Source organism: Camelus ferus, chromosome 11 (genome assembly GCF_009834535.1).
Source record: "Camelus ferus isolate YT-003-E chromosome 11, BCGSAC_Cfer_1.0, whole genome shotgun sequence".
Classification (NCBI taxonomy): Eukaryota; Metazoa; Chordata; class Mammalia; order Artiodactyla; family Camelidae; genus Camelus; species Camelus ferus.
In genome coordinates, this window is record NC_045706.1 from 52,166,602 (window position 1) to 52,179,065 (window position 12,464).

General features: G+C 38.2%; 1 protein-coding gene across 2 annotated transcripts in view; it reads left to right on the forward strand.

Annotated features, from left to right (window-relative positions):
- LRMDA (leucine rich melanocyte differentiation associated) overlaps positions 1-12,464 on the forward strand; it is a 1,095,017-nt gene that overhangs the window by 643,647 nt on the left and 438,906 nt on the right. The gene's annotated exons all lie outside the window — the stretch shown is intronic.

Consider the following 12,464-nt stretch of genomic DNA (forward strand, 5'->3'; position numbering starts at 1 on the left):
CAGGCCAGTTTGTGGGGCTGCGTTTCACCTTGGTTGTCTTGAACCTTCTTCCTGATGGGAGAAAACCTCACTACAGTGTAGACCATAATTCAGTGATTTGAATTATGTTTCGATTTGAATTTCCCTGAATACTTAGGTGACTTTTCTAGTACTGCTGTTCATTTCCTTTGAACGGTAGTTCACTTTAAAGCTACATATTTTTAAAAAGGACCATTTGCAATTTAGCAGTCAAGATGTGATTAGGATATGCTCTGAGGACAAAAGAAGCGCCATTCTTAGAATGCAATAGAAAAAGTCTGGGCCTTGGAGCAAGAGACTCAGTGCCTAATTCTGGCTCTGTTAGTGATTCACTGAGTGACTCAGATGAAGACACCATTTTTCAGTGTTTCTATTTCTTCATCTGTTCAGTGAGGGTGTAGATCACTAAGGATATGTTTTCATCTAATTTTTCAGCCTTCAGTAAGTTATAGCTATCACGTTGACTCAGGTGTTGATCTTTAAAACTTTTGACATCCATTTTCTCGTGATCTTTCCAACACTTGAGTGACGTAGACAGAGAAGGGGTGAAATCAAAGCCTACAAATTTTTGCAGAGGTCTGTGTGGTATGTGGACTCGAGTGACTATGGGGAGACCAGGAAGTTCATCAAGCCCATAAACATCTCTCTTCTGGGCTGCCTCAGAGCCTAAAATTCCACAATTACTATTTCATTGTTACAGTTCTTACAGGCCTTTGGGTCTGTTAGTCCTCTATTAAAATGCAAATATCCTTGGAGGAGGTGGGGAGAACCTTTAAAATGATTATCACCTAAATCTTCCACAGAGATTAATTTATCAGATCCTTTCCCATCAGACACCTGGTTGGAAACAGGGCCTGTGGGAATGGGCACCTGCTTGATGTGGGAAAGCCCTCAGAGGGAGAAGAATGGTTAGAAAAAGAGGTGGAGATGTGCCCAGAAAGCCAACCAGGACTCCCTAGGGTTTGGCCAGTTGCTCCTCCCCGCCAGCTTATCAAAATCAAACTGGCCAAATGCATGGGGCTACTGCTGCATCCTTGGAGGAACTAACTGGAAGAGAAGGTGTGAAAAGGCTGGCAACCAGCAGCCGTTTCTCCTGAGCCTGCAAGTCACAGCTGAGAGCCAGCCTCCCAACTCTCTACCCTTTAGAGCAGATGCCTTTGAGTAGAGCTTTCTCATCCAGTCCTCAGCCCCGGCCCAGCCTATGACGTGGCCCTTGTGAGGCCTGGGCAGGCCTTGTCAGACGGCTTCAGCTGGGACGTTTGTATTCCTCATCTGCTTTGTGTGACATCCAAACAGCTCTTTAGAACGTCAACTCACAAAGGGGGCCTAAAGGGTGATGTTTAGTGCATTGGGCATTCTCTGTGTCCCTTGGTCACCCACACGGAAATCTGCCCCCTCCACCTCACCGGTGACTCCCCCCAACGAAGCGTGTTTCTGTCTTGGCTGACCCTGGCCTCTTAACGCGTCCACATGTGAATTTATTCACACTATGGCTGTCATAACGCAAGGGTAAATGAAGTCTTCAGAACCTGTCCATTCAACAGATTTCTGTGTGTGTCCTTCTCTGCAGCCTCCCTCTGGATACAGCTTGTCTTGGTTCACGGACAGCCGAGCTGTGGGCCTTTGTCTTTGTTCACTGTTGTGTTTAATTCTAACCCCCCATCCATTAATCATCCCTTTGCCTATTTATACCGGTGGCAAGTGTAGCAAACACACTTAATGCCTGCTTTTGTTTGGGTGGCACCCTTTGTAAGGACCAAGGCAGAGCTAATTATTAACTGCAAAATGACGTTAAAACTCTTAGATAAGAGCCAAATGCTGCATCCACTGAGATGCGGTTTTGTTTTAACCTTTAAGAGCTTATGGCCAAGCAACTGGGGTGGCTTTATTTGGCTGTGGGTCCAGAGAAGCAGTGCCAGTGCTTAGATAATTAATAGAGGCGCCCTGTTAAAACTCAGCTGGGTGGCCGGATGCAGGCACTCCGTGTACATCTCTATACAGCTCGGTGGGGCACCAGACCTCATCAGGCCAAGCAGGGAGGACACCTTCAGAGGTGGGGTCCACACAAGCAAATGCCAACCTCTCAGTTTCTATTTCCTGTGATTTGAAGACCTTGGTTGTCAGCTCAGGATAACTTCTATATCTTCCGGTCTGACTCTGATTTCCCTTAGCTATTAGATGTCTCGTGGAGCCCATTCTTTTAGTTCTAGTTATTTCAGCTTGTTAGCCTCACCTTCCCAGATTTTCCCTGACTGCCTTTTCTAAAGTAATCCCCTGAGCCCACAACCAACCCCAGTTACCTTCTATTACCCAGTATTTTTTTTTATATATATATATATATTTTTTTTTTTTATTGAAGTATAGTCAGTTTACAATGTTGTGTCAATTTCTGGTGTAGAGCATAATAGTTCAGTCATACATGTACATACATATATTCATTTTCATATTCTTTTTCACCATAAGTTACTACAAAATATTGAATATAGTTCCCTGTGCTATACAGTATCAACTTGTTGTTTATCTGTTTTATATATAGTAGTTAGTATCTGCAAATCTCAAACTCTTAATTTATCCTTTCCCATCTCCTTTCCCTGCAGTAACCGTGTTTGTTTTCTGTGTCTGAGTGTTTGTTTTGTAAATAAATTTGTCTTTTTTTTTTTTTTTTTTTTTAGATTCCACGTATAAGTGATACCATATGGTATTTTTCTTTCTCTTTCTGGCTTACTTCACTTAGAATGGCAATCTCTAGGTCCATCCATATTGCTGCAAATGGCATTGTTTTATTCTTTTTAATAGCTGAATAGTATTCCATTGTATAAATATACCACAACTTCTTTATCCATTCATCTGTAGATGGACATTTAGGTTGTTTCCGTATCTTGGCTATTGTAAATAGTGCTGGTGTGAACATTGGGGTGCATGTGTCCTTTTGAATTAAGGTTCCCTCTGGCAATCCCATTACCCAGTTTTACCTTTTTCAATGGCATTTGCCACTGTTTGAAATAATTTTATGTATTTGTTTATTTCTTGCCTGTTTGACTCCTTAAAGAATGGAAGCCCCTGTATCCCTAGTGTTTAGGATAGTGCCTGGCACTTACCAGGAGCCTGATAAATATTTGTTATGTGACTCAGTGAATGAATAAATGAGTGAATGAGTGGAGAGACTTTTTTCCAGGAGAGAAACCATTTTTTTAATTGCCCCAGTAGGAAACCTTGTACCCATTAGCAATCACTCCCCATTCCAGCTTCCTGCCAGCACCTGACAAATACTGATCTCCTTTCTTCCTTTATGGCTTTGCCTATTCAGGACATTTCTTACAAATATCTGGTCTTTTGTGACTAGCTTCTTTTATTCCATGTAGTGTCTTTAAGATTTATTCATATTATATCATATATCAGTAGTTCATTTCTTTTAATGGCTAAATAATACTCCATTGTATGACTCTACCATATTTTGTTCATTTATTATTTGACATATGGGTTGTTTCCATTTTTTGGCTTTTATGAATAATGCTGCTTATAACCATTCTTGTATTCCATTTTTATTTAATGTTTTATTTTCTACCTAAGAATCTTGCATTTCTTTTGTTAGTTTTCTAGGTACTTATTTTTTGTTTGAAGTTGTAAGTTGTATAATTTGAATTGCTTTTTTGTTTGTTTCCTGCTGATGTATAAAAAAGCAGTTGACTTTTTTGTTGATCTTTTTACACGGTTTCCTAACTTAACCTTTATTTACTCAATAGTGTGAGTTTTCTAAGTAGACAGTCACATCAAAAAATTAGAGATTTGTTTTTCCTTTCAATTTCTTAGTTTTATTTCTTTCTCTCATCTTACCACACTGTATAGGGCCTCCAGTACAATGTAGCAGTGATAATAGAGGCTTGGTTTTTTTTTTTTTTTTTTTTTTTGCTGTTGTTGTTTTTGAAATAAAATTCACAAGAAAATTCTCATAACACAAAAGTCACTATTTTAAAGTGTCAAATTCTTTAGTTTTTAGTATATTTACATGATTGTGCAACCATCACTGCTATCCAATTCCAGAACATTTGCATTTTCCCAAAAAGCAGTCCTATAACCATTTGCACTTATTCCCCAGTTTCCCTTTTTCTTCAGACCCTGACAGTTTATAATCTACTTTCTGTGTCTATGGATTTGCTTTTTCTGAACACTATAAAAATGGAATCATACAATATGTATCCTTCTCTCTGTTCTTTCACTTAGTATAATGTTTTCCAGGTTCATCCACGTTGTATCATAAGTCAGAACTTTATTCCTTTTATGACTAAATAATATTTATCCATTGTATAGATACATCATATTTGTTTATCCATACATCAGTTGATGGACATTTTGGTTATTTCTACTTTTTGGCTATTATAAATAATGCTGCTATGAATATTTTTATGTAAGTTTTTGTGTGAATATGTTTTCCATTCTACTGGTTAAATACATAAAAGTGGAATTTCTGTGTCATACGTTAACTCTGTATTCATATTTTTGAGGAACCACAAAATCATTTTCCATAGAAGTAACACTATTTTACATTCCCACTGGCAACATATGAGAGTTCCAGTTTCTCTACCTCCTTGCCAATACTTGTTATTTTTTGTTATTTTAAACTCATTTTGGTTTTGGTTTTCATTTCTCTGACTAATAATGGTGATTATCTTTTCATGTGCTTATTGATCATTTGCATATATTCATTAAAGAACTATTCAAATCCTTTGCCTATTTTAAAATTCAGTTATTTGTGCTTTCATTGTTGGGTCATGCATTCTTTATATATTCTAGATATTAAACTCTTATGTGATACACAATTTGCAAATATTTTCTCCCATTCTGGAGGTTATATTTTTTTCACTTTCTTGATTAGTATCCTTTGTGTAAAAGTTTTTATTTTTGATGGAAGTACAATTTGTCAATTTTTTTCTTAGATTGTGCTTTTAGTGTCATGTCTAAGAAACCATTGCCTAATCAAAGGTCATGATACTGTTTTGTTATGCTGGGGTGCTCACCTTTTGGGACTTCTTGTTACTGTAGCATAGCCTAGTGTGTTCTGATTGTTACATTTAGCAAGTATTTATCAGCCTCCAGGTATGAACAGAAACATCAATTAAGGAGTCCTGTAATGAACTAGAAGTAGGAAATGTCTTTGCTCTCAAATACCATATAATATAGTTAAATTGTCCAATTATAGCAACTCAAGGATAATCATAAGCCAAGTCTAATGTAGAACTGTGTTCTTAAAACAAAAGAGTGATTAGTATTGGATGTGGTTCATCTGGGAAGACTTCCTCTAAGGAAAAAAAAAATTACTTTCTCCATCTGTCCTGGGGGAAGTAACTGAAACACAGCCATGAAAAGTGGATTTGTGCAATGTAAATGGCTAAACCTGACAGCCTCTGGCTAATTGAAAGTGTCACTGCTACTGTGCTTAGGTTAATGGGGCCCTTTAACTTCTTGTCTCAGCTGTTCCTCCCAGAAGCATAGCAACTGTCCATCTCCAAGGCTCAGAAACCGTGAGGGCATCTCTTTGGGGCTGATAGCCTGCAGAGAGCTCATGGGTGATGGGAACTCATAGTGATGCATTTCATTTCTCTTGTGTGGACAAGGCAGATAGTTTCCTTCATGAATCAGAGTGAGCTGAAAACCTTGAGGGAGATTTCATAGCCTCCTCTGTGTCTTTTCCAAACTGTCATGAAATGTGAGCAAGAGGGTGGACTGAAGGACCTCTGACTTCTGACCCTCCTACTTGAGCTGCCTGGTCTGCTCTACCTACTTCCCTTCTCATGGCCGCAGATAAGAAGAGTTGTTGCAAACATGTGGCCTTAACCAACGTTCAGGAACCAATGCTGGCCTAGAGGTCCCTGAGCTGCATTTTTGATTAATGGTATTAGAGAAGGGTTGCAGGCAGTTGATTTAGATTCTTCATGATAGCATTGACATGGCATGAAATATCAGCTGGAACTTTAAGGCTCATAATATGTTAAGGTGACAGAGCATTACGCTTAGACGAGGCAACAAGTGACTGTCAGAATGATGGGACACTTATAAGAGAACAGGTAAAGTCAGATTCCTTCTAATGTACGCCTTCTGTTCCCTGTAGAGGCTTTGTTATTTCACAAGCCCTACTGTGTTTCCTTCCTTGCTGGACTAGACACTCAGCAGGGGCAGGAAATGTCATGCATTCACCCCTGGGTTCTTGATGCCTAGAGGAGAGCGTGACTCATAACTGGTGCTCAGGGAATAATGGTTGTATTAAACTGAAATAACTGGAAGTCTTTGGTCTGGAAAGGAGAAGACTGGGGTGTCATGATCAAGATCTCCTAAGTCCCCCATGGAGTGATTAGGTTGAAAGGGGACTTGGTTGCTCAACTCTAATTACTGAGTCAGGACATTCCTCTTTGAAACTGAATCAAGATAAATTAGGACTAATGAAAAGATGGTCCACTTTCCACATCAGGAAATAACTTCCTGGCTCTCATTTTACAATAGGTGATAGTGGAAAGAAATGAATGGATATTTTCAAAAGTATATTTCAAATTGAACAGTGGCCCTTTGGTGTGGACCTTCAGGATGGGACTGTCTGAGCCTCCAGTGATCCTTCTGTAGCATCTGTGATAACAAAAGTGGTTGGACTGGTCAGGGCTTGTCTGCTTGGTGTGGCATGCAGAGCCCTCCACGTGCTCTCTGCTGCCTCATCTTTGCCCATTCTCCCATGTGCACTGCGTATCCTCGAGACTTTGGTCTACACCAGGTACTCTGGACAAACCACTTAATGTTTCCGTAGTCTCTACCTTTCCTGCTTCCTTTCCCACCTCTTTCTGTTTAATACCATTCTTTATTTCCTGTACAAAGTCTGCTAAAGCAGGCCCCAGTGATCTCTGTCTTTCTACAGACTAATGGCAGGTCTAGATTCTACCAATGATTTTCTGTCAGCCACCTTTAATTATTATTTATATTTTAGGCATTTATTCTACTTCTCCAAATTTAAGGTGAGGAAATACATGATCCTTTGTGATTTAGCTTGAGTCCTTAGTTCAGGGTCTTGCAAAATGAAAACTGATATATACATATATATATTTAAAAGACAGTGTTACTAAAAATGTAATAGAAGATGTTATTAGAAATGTCAAAATCAGTCATGTAGGTCACCACCATTAATATTACTAAAGATACAACCATTTAAAACATAGATTCAATGAATTGACTCATTGAATATCAAAGCTGCAAGAGACCTTGAAGATCATGTTGAATTCTCATCTCCTGCTGGTGGATATATAACACTGAGACAGTCAATTTAGCAGTCGTTAGAAATGTTATTCCTTCCAGTAATCCAGCATTTCCCGCACACAGCTGTTATGTTCTAAAGTATCTTGCATAGACGCATAAGGTGACATTTATAAGGATGTCCATTTTAACACTGTTCTGTGAAAATTGGAAACAAAATAGATGTCCATTAATAGGGGATTGGATAAAATGTGGTCTATTCATGAGGTGGAATTCTAGACAAATTAAAATGGATCAAGGGGGAGAGATCTTAAAGTCACATGGTAAATAGAAAATATGTTCACTATCCTACCAATTATTATCAAAACAATAATCTTGTTTCTGGATAAACATACATGGTGAAAACTTTAAAAAATAATTTGTGTACTTTATTTTTTTTTTAACTTGGAAAAATATTTTAAGTGTTTGTGCTAAAAATAAAATAGTTATCTTAACATTCTTAGTTGCAGATGAAGAAACTCACATCAGGAGTTGTGCTGGCTATGTGGACAGTGTTTAGGCCCTATATTTGACAAAACATATTTTAAAAAAAATTATGAGATTCTCAGGGAAATTTGAGCACTGACTGAATATTTGATATCAGAACTTGTAAATTTTAAAGGTGTAGGAATGTTGTTATATGTCTAAAATGTAAGATGCCCTTATATCTCAGAGATTCCTAGGTGTATAAATGGAAGAAATTATATGAGATCTGGGATTTGTTTAAAAAAAAACAAAACCTACTTGGGAGAAGAGGAAATGGATGGTGGGTATAGTAGAAGTAAAATCAGATGTGTATTCACTGTGGGTGTATGGAGGTTCATTATACTACAGTCTCCATACTTGTGAATACAGGGTTTTTTTTTTTGAAATTCCCCAAATACAAAGTTTTAAAGATTGGCCTTATAAGAAAAATTGGTTTCTAGGACCAGTCTTTTCTGTCCAGTGTTTTTCGCAGTACATCCCGCCGAGACCATATTTGGTCAAACTCCCTCAATTGTCCAGAACAAGCAAAGGTACATAAGCAGGTTTTGCTTAAAATCATTTTCGTACTAGGGAAGGTTTCACACAGAGTCATGTTTATATATCAAAAGTAGTCCACCGTCGAACTGGCTGTTCTGTCTGGAGTGTAGAGGTGTTGCTCAGATTTCTTTTTCTTTCCAAACGTGCCAAAGGAACAAAGCCGTGTGATTGAGAGTGTGGGGCCTGAAATATCTGTAAGCGACCATGGAGGGCTTGGAGGTTACTCATTCCAACTTTATGATGTCCTGAGAAACTGTTGCGATAAGAGAAAAGGCTAAAAAATAAATGAGAGATAACTGAGATAATGGAAAAAACAGAGGGGAAACTAGACAACACTCAACTCTTTGGCTGGGGAAATTTATTATGCCAAGGAAGATAAATTGGAGAAACATGAAAAGGGAAAGCGATCTTGTCTCTGCCTCATGTATTTCTCTTTAAGTGAATGAGCAATAATACAGAAATAAAAGAGTTCAAAACAGAGCTGTGTGCTCAGCCAAATTCATGGCTCCTAATGATTTTCAACTTTGGCAGAAGCCTCACACGTTATACTTGAGCAGTTTTCTTGATTTTGAATTATATGTGTAATTCATCCTGATCAGAGCATAGCCTGGAAGCCAAGATCTATTTGCCAGTCAGAAACAGGAGTGCTGGTCACGTGCTGAAGCCAGACTTCCTTCTACACATCAAAAATATCTGTGGTGTCGTCAGTTTGGACAGTTCTGGGAAACAAACACACACAACTTGTGGACTCTGTTGTTCTGAGTCATCTTGGCCAATAAATTGTTATATTCCATATTTTCTTTTCCTATCAGTCTGTTCTGGTATTAGAAAGACACTGTCCAAGATCGTCAAACTAAAATGCATGACACAAATGATGATGGACGAGTGGGTGCTGATCAGGCCAGGGCTTGTGGGTGTCCAGCTGGTCTTCTGCCTTGTCTTTCAACAGGACAGAGGAAGACGAAGGGGAATGAGAGTTAGTGTCTTAGAAGGTCTAACCAAAAGAAGAGCCACTGTTGTTGCTCAGGGAATGCAGGGGGAGGGAAACCAGATTCCAGCATGCTTCATTTTGAAAGAGCAGCTCCGCTTTAGTTCAAGTTTCTGAGAGCTTACTTTTTTAGGGTGTAAAAAAAAAATACTCTGATAACTTGGTTCACCGTTTCTTTGCCCTTCTATCTAAATAACCCCAGCTGACAGGTCATGCCTGCCAATCAGTGCAGTTTTTCTTGAGTTTAAGATGATAACCTAGAATGTCTGTCAGTCCTGCAGGTATTATTGACATGTCCATAAGTTTTGTTAAGGTACTCAGTGTTGTGGTATGTACTTTGGGACAGAACTAAATTGTTGTGGAAAGATACTTTCAAGAAACAGCTTTTTATAAGAACAAAGTTGTTTGTTTAGTAAGATAGATAGATATGTAGGTAGGTGGGTAAGTGGATGGATGGATGAGGGCAGGGAGGGAGGGAGGAAAAGGAGGCAGATGAAGAGGGAAGGGGTGAGATCACCAGCAGAGTCAGACAGACCCGTGGGTTCCACTTTGGCATCTGCCATTCACTAGCCCTATGAATTTGGGCAGTTTATTTAATAAGCCCCTTTGAGCCTCAGGTTACTTACTTGTGTAGAAAATGCAGGTATTCATATCTGCCTTGCTGAGTTGTTACAATGTTTATAGATAATGGTCCTTTTTTTTTTCAGAAATAAGAAAATGAAAGGGAAAGCTAATGCATTTTTAAAGTGAAAAATCACTCCCCCAAAGCAAATATGTTCACAGACCTGTCATTATAATTCCAGATTTTAGCTTCATAAAAAGTTCAGAAAAGACCAAAAGACAGTTCTCCGATCCCAAATAAACACAAGGGAAGTTATGTTAATAACAAACTGTGAGCTTCTTGTGACAATAGTGACATTATTGGAACATAAATGGCAGCTCCGTCAGCATCTCCTTGTAACTGTATCAAAGAAAGACATGTTGTAGCTTTGTTCTCAGTGTGACCCACTTGGGGTTTGGCTGCTTGTTGATGGATATTATCATTTTTAATGTCAGTGAATAATGTGATGTCAGATAAATGACCTGTTTCCTTTCTGTGGATAAAGCTCATTTATCTTTAGGGAGCTTGAGTGAGTAGGGAAATCTGGGCGGGACCAAGTGTTTCCCGAATATGCAGAATGGGAAATATCTTATTAATCCTACTTAACGTGAGTCCCGGGCAGTTGGGTTCAATTCTAAATACACATCTGGTAAATCAATGAGTGTGTGCTTTTACCATTGACTATGTCTAACTGATTGGAGAGAAATGGAAAATAAACATTTTTTTTCAATTTGAAGAAAATGATACTTCTTAGCAAGCATTACTGTACAATTAGTATCTTGAAGACATTCAAGGTAACTCAGACCTGGCTTAACACAGTCTATTATGACTTTGAGAAATGATAATGATACAAAATACAGGATCAAAAAGATATATTTTAATAGACTATACTGTTACTAGCTTTGGAGATCACAAAAATAAATATGGTAGTGTTAAAGAGGTTCTGGAATCATAAAACATTCTCAGGATTTTGATTCCTGGTCTAAAGTGTCTGACTCCTTCTTGAGATGACAGCTGAAAAAGCCCACATGTTTTATTTCTGAGGATGTCTATGAATCCATTGTCTCTTTTTTTGTAATGTAAATAACTATACATTTAGCTAAAACTGCAGGAATCCCATCTTCTGTGATGGAAGATTTAGTCAAGGCAAAATGAGGACAGTTAGCTTTTCTGGAGACTATCAAGTAGGGTGACAGTCATCCCATTGAGTTTCTCTTAATGCAGTAAATGTGACTTTGGAGCAGCTCCTTAAACAGCCCTCTAGAGCTTTCTAGATCCATCCATGGAATCTTAGAGAACAAGGCTGGACATTTCTTTAGAGATTATTTAATGGAATTGTTTAATTTTTTTTTCTAATGAGAGATCAGAGGTAAGGAATTTGCTCTAGGTCACAAGGCGAGTTTGCAGTGTAGAAGATTGAATACAAAGACTCTGTCTTTACTAAGACAAAGTTTTGTTTTGTCTGAAATGTCTGCTAATGATTTGATGGTTTAAAATCTGTTGGAAAATTTTACAGATTTATCTTTGTCAATTCCATCAAATTACTGAGTTGGCAAGGAGACTCTCCAATGAGTAGTTTCCACAAAGACAGACTGTCCACCTGTTTATCCAGAATAGGGGTCAGCAAACTAAAACCCGTGGGCCAAATAAAACTAGTGGCCTATTTTTGTACGTCTAAGCTAAGAATGGTGTTTATATTTTTAAAAGTTTGTTTAAAAAATCAGGAAAGAAGAATGTGTGAAATAAGTGATAAAGACTATATATGTAGCCTACGGTGTTTTCTGTTTCGCTCTTTACAGAAAAAGTTTGCTGACCCCTGGCTAGACTGTTCATAGAAGGAGGCTCTGTGATTTTCCTTGTAGATCACACAATACTTTTTTGCTTTGTTATTTTACATTTTTAGAATTAACATCATAGATTGCAGGAACATAGAGGGCCTGATTTCAAAGGGTATCTACTGAGGGCCACCTTTAGGAAAGGTTTTTTTGTCCTCAGGAGTAATCCACCTGCTTTAAGAATTATAAATTAAATGCTGAGCTGAAACATGGGCAAATCTGTCTCTCTCTTCTTCCACACAACTTTTGCTGACTTTTTAACCACAGGATTTTTGAATTATACATTTCCTCACCAAACCACATCCATTTCCTGAACCATCTCAAAATAGCTTTGAGCTCCAGGAAAATCTGGTTAAGAAGTTCATGTACCACATTACTGGGAATGCATCTGGGTCATGCTGTGTTTCCCATGTCAATTAGGAGACCATGTTTTGGTGTCTGTACCGAAAATATGCCTACGGGTAGGATTATATGCTGAAATCCTTGTGACTTCAGTTTCCAGAGCGGGGCAGTGGCTGTCCTCAGCTTCCTAGCCATTAGTGTTTTGAGTGACTTTGATCAAATGTAAGCATTATTCTGGAACTTGGTGTACTTGATGATAGTATTTGGCAGTTTGAGTTTTTTTTAAAGGCATTTTAACACATTTATTTGGACTGAAAATGAAAATATGACACGAGAAATTCCTTTAAGAAAGGATAATAGACAGTTACTAAGGAGCAGAAAAATTTGT